A 4,160-nucleotide genomic window follows, 5' to 3' on the forward strand; every position below is an offset into this window, starting at 1 on the left:
ATCTGGTGATGGGTCTGCTATAGAAAAGTTCCATGATTCGATTCAAATTAGTGTCCACCCAGAATATTCTGAAGCATCCCCAGACAACAAAGTCTGGCGATGGGCCTGCTATAGAGGAGCTCCATGATTACTCACATTTTAAAAGAGAAGGTGGAAGTGCTCAAGCAGGGCCAGAGTTTCTCGTCAAAAGAGAAGAGTGACAGTGCTGAACAGCAGAAAAGTAATGATGAGACAGTAGACAGGAGAAGTATAAGGGAGGTATGATTTTAGGTAGGTTGCAGGAGTGGTTGGAGAAGAGAGAAGCAGTATAACCACAGTCCAATGGCTGAAATCTGTACAAGAAAGTGTGCAGAACTTATTACTAAATGTTGAGCTGACATTTTTCCTGTCTACAGTGCAAATGTACACTAGTGTTGACACCTAATGTGGCAATCTACCTGAATAATTAGCACACCAGATAAAATATTTAACGACATTTCTTCTTGCTTTACATTCTCAGTTCAAATTCTGCTGAGGTCAGCTTTGCCTTTCATCCTTTCAAAGTTGATAAAATATATACCAGTTGTGCACTGAGGTCGATGGAATCAACTTACCCCCTCTCCTGAAATTGCTGGCCTGCTGCCAAAATTTGAAACCATAATTATCATTAACATTTCTTTTTATCTCATGTTTTATTGTGACTTCTAGAGTCTTGTATGCATAGCAGGCTTGCTGCCTGCAGCCTATGGTACCATGCTATCTGTTCTTTTCAACTATCTAATACTTTCCTTTTGTAACCGTTCTATTGGGCACTCTATTCCGATTCCCTTTATATTCCTTTTGATGCCTTCTGATACTGTTCCCAAGGACCCAACAATAATTGGCACTGTCTTCACCTTCTTCATTTGCCATAGCCAGGCTATTTCATACTTAAGAGGATCTATTTTTTTGCCATCCTTTTTGACTAGTCATGGGTTAAAGGAGCACACAAATCAATTATATAGCACATGTGGTGCATCTTCTCTACCACCACTAGGTCCATGATGAAGGCAGCAAACTGACAGAATGGTTAGCATGCTGGACAAGTGACATTTCATCCTTCTTTATGTTCTGAGTTCAAATTCCACTGACACTGAGTTTGCCCTTCATCTTTTCAAGGTTGATAAATTAAGTACAAGTGAAACACTAGGGGGTCAATGTAATCAACTAGTCCCCTCCACCAAAATTTCAGGCCTTGTGCCTTTAGTGGAAAGGATTATTATCATTATTACCATAATCATTGTCCTCACCAGTCAACTACCTAAATAATTAACAAGTCTGATGACTTCTTCAAATGATTTCTAATTATATTGGTGAGATGGAGACATTTCAACTGTACTCCATCTACAAATTTTGTGACTTTGAACTTATATGAGAAAATATTTTGTACTTTTGTTGGATTTTTCTTTTAATATAATGAAAGTAGTAGTAGTAGTAGTAGTAGTAGTCAGTCAGTCAATCAGTGAAAGCATAAATAACTTTTTGTTGAAAATCAAACATTTCACTTGCCAGGCAAACCTCTTTTATGTTTCTCTAATCTCTAAAGAATGTCAAGAGTCCAAAGAAGTAGGCTTTCTATTCTTCACAGCTATTAATTTTGTATGATATTCCATGACCTCTGTTTCCCATTTATTGTTGCTGACATGGACTCTCGGTGGCACTTCTCGGATTCTGGAATTTAGCCCAATATATGGTTGGTTTAGTAAGTACCCAAATTAACATTGAAGTAATCTCCTGATATTATTTATTTTTCATGGTAGAAATAGCTGATTATGTATAAAGGTAAATATATAAAAAAAAAACAGACAAAGAGAATATGAAATAAGCAGAACAAGAAGAGACATGTCGAATAAAGAGTCACTGAAGAGGGCACAGAATGTCTAACAAAAGAACTTTGACAAAGAAGCTAAAATAAAGATAATAAAGGCGCAGGAGTGGCTGTGTGGTAAGTAGCTTGATTACCAACCACATGGTTCCGGGTTCATTCCCACTGTGTGGCACCTTGGGCAAGTGTCGTCTACTATAGCCTCGGGCCGACCAAAGCCTTGTGAGTGGATTTGGTAGACGGAAACTGAAAGAAGCCCGTCGTATATATGTGTATATACATGTGTGTGTATATGTTTGTGTGTCTGTGTTTGTCCTCCCAACAGTGCTTGACAACCGGTTGCTGTGTGTTTATGTCCCTGTAACTTAGCGGTTCGGCAAAAGAGACCGATAGAATAAGTACTAGGCTTCCAAAGAATAAGTCCTGGGGTCGATTTGCTTGACTAAAGGTGGTGCTCCAGCATGGCCGCAGTCAAATGACTGAAACAAGTAAAACTGAAGTGAAGACCAAATATGTAGTGCATGTGTTTAACTGGCAAAATACGACCATCCCCAAATATAACAATACTTGTTTCAACATATGATTTCACATCAAGAATCTTGCAAAACAAATCCATAAATGTAATGAAAAAAATTGACTCGCTGTTTATTTCCAACTGACTATTTTACAGATAAATATTGAAGCATTGTAAGGTATTCAGTACAGAAATAAATAAATAAATAAATACAGGGGTCTGTCCAGCTGCTATTGATATGTGCTGGTCATTGTTGAGACATCAGGTGTTCTTGGACCCCATACTCTCGATTTCCTCCACAAAATAGGGATAACTGTGGCCTGTTGGAAAAAGGAGTCCTGTGAGGTAGAGAGGCTGCTGCAGCAGCCATTCTCCATGGCAACATTATCATGATCATTACCGTGGGGTACAGATGAATACACCATTCGTTTTGGGGTATGTGGCCTATCACTCCCTTCCCCTCTATCTTTTGCTGCTTTACCCCTGCTTTTTTTTTCTTTCTTTTCCATTTTTTTTATCCCTTTTCTCTTGTTTCTTTCTATTTAAATGTTATAATTTAAAAGAAACAATGCTGTCACTTAATGAATAAAGGAAGAAATGTGTTGACAATTTGAGTGGTTATGATTAGACATGATGTTGTGAATATTAATGTGTCCATTGGTATACTTATACCTCTAGTCAAGTGATCACACACTCAACAAACGTGTGTGTGTGCGCAGGCGTGTATGTATGTGTATGTCTCAACTAGTTTGAGCACTTCTTTTACAGCCCTGTATAAATTTGGTTTTCTAATACAAAACTGTTAATATTGAATAATTATATATATACCACTCTCTGAGTGGTTGATGTTAGGAAGGGCATCCAGCTGTAGAAACTCTGCCAAATCAGATTGGAGCCTGGTGTTGCCATCCGGTTTCACCAGTCCTCAGTCAAATCGTCCAACCCATGCTAGCATGGAAAGCGAACGTTAAACGATGACGACGATGATGATGATATATATATGATAGATCGCTGACCACTACACACATTTTTTTCTCTCCTTGTTTCTTTCTGTATTCCTTTCTGTGGAAGAGCGTAGGCTCGAAATGTTAAAGACTTTTTCAATTCCCAAGCGTTACACTAATATATCTATTTGTTTTCCACACCACCTGTCTTCGTCTGTTGTTTTTTTGTGAATTCTCCCTATATATAAAAACTTAGATATATTTCAACCAAAGATTGGTCCAGGCCATGTCTAACTTAATAGCACCACCTGATAAGATTATCTAAATCCTTTTTACAGTCAAGTTTGGTCTATGGTCCATTCAAGTAATGAGTTTTTATTGAGTGAGTTGTATCCAGGTATGGGTGGCTTGTTTGGTATTCTTTGAAGAAAGCTGTCTAGACTCCGTTTAAAGCTGATAGGATCCTTTTCCTCTTTTATCTGTTTCGGGACAATGTTAAACAGGGCAGGGCATGTTGAAGAAAGAAATTATACCGCAATGTACCTATATGTTGTGATCCTGAATTGGGAGGGGACGTACGGCTCGTGGTCCCAGAGAGCAGAGGGATAGAAGCAACAGAAGAAAGTGTTAGGAAGGGAAAGAGAGAGGGAGAAAGGCAAAAGAAAGACAGAGAAGAAAGAGACAGAAATAGACGTCACACAAAAAATATTCCAAGAATATGCTACAAATGACTAAAAAAAAATAATAAAGCTTCTGTCCTTCTTCTCTCCACAACTCTTTCTCTCTCTTCCCACATGATCCATGACCATTCATACCTCTCTCATCCTTTTTCACTTTACCATTGACTTGGTTGATCACG

Source organism: Octopus bimaculoides, chromosome 20 (assembly GCF_001194135.2).
Source record: "Octopus bimaculoides isolate UCB-OBI-ISO-001 chromosome 20, ASM119413v2, whole genome shotgun sequence".
Taxonomy (NCBI): Eukaryota; Metazoa; Mollusca; class Cephalopoda; order Octopoda; family Octopodidae; genus Octopus; species Octopus bimaculoides.